Source organism: Cherax quadricarinatus, chromosome 8, assembly GCF_038502225.1.
Source record: "Cherax quadricarinatus isolate ZL_2023a chromosome 8, ASM3850222v1, whole genome shotgun sequence".
NCBI classification, from domain to species: domain Eukaryota; kingdom Metazoa; phylum Arthropoda; class Malacostraca; order Decapoda; family Parastacidae; genus Cherax; species Cherax quadricarinatus.
In genome coordinates, this window is record NC_091299.1 from 9,901,517 (window position 1) to 9,902,171 (window position 655).

Here is a 655-nt window from a genome sequence, read left to right on the forward strand (position 1 = left end):
TGCCAACAGCACTTGATGTTCTCAGGTGATCACCCATCCAAGTACTAATCAAACCCAACATTGCTTAGCTTCGCTAATCGGACGAGAAGCAGCGTGTTCAACGTGGTATGGCCGTTGAGTGATAAAGCCATGGAATCTATTTTCTTGCCTCAAGTTACCCAGACAGAAAAGCCCACTGAGTCTCCTGCTGCATCAAGAAGTTTAACACCTTTATTATGAACACCAAACCCATGGTGTTGGCGGTAGTCAAGAAGATTACACAGCTACATAAAGGGTGCATGGACTGGGCCGCAAAGTTCTGAAAGATGAATAAGTTACAAAGGCAATGAGTGCAAAGATGAGTGTTAAAAAAAAAAAGAAAAAAAAAAGGGAACTCATATAGAGTAGCCACCTCCACTTGGTGAGTTCTGGGTATTTTGTGTGACTTGTTACAGTCATGTGACTGTTTACCTGGAGAGGGTTTCGGGGGTCAACGCCCTCGTGGCCTGGTCTGAGACCAGGCCTCATGGTGGATCAGGGTCTGATCAACCAGGCTGTTACTGCTGGCCACACACAAGCTGACGTACAAACCACAACCCAGTTGGTCAGGTACTGACTTTAGGTGCCTGTCCAGTGCCTTCTTGAAGACAGCCAGAGGTCTATTGGTAATCCCCCT

General features: G+C 46.7%; 1 pseudogene; it reads right to left on the minus strand.

The window, feature by feature from the left end:
* On the minus strand, positions 1–119 carry LOC128685540 (5S ribosomal RNA; annotated as a pseudogene).
* Positions 120–655: the final 536 nt, after the last annotated feature.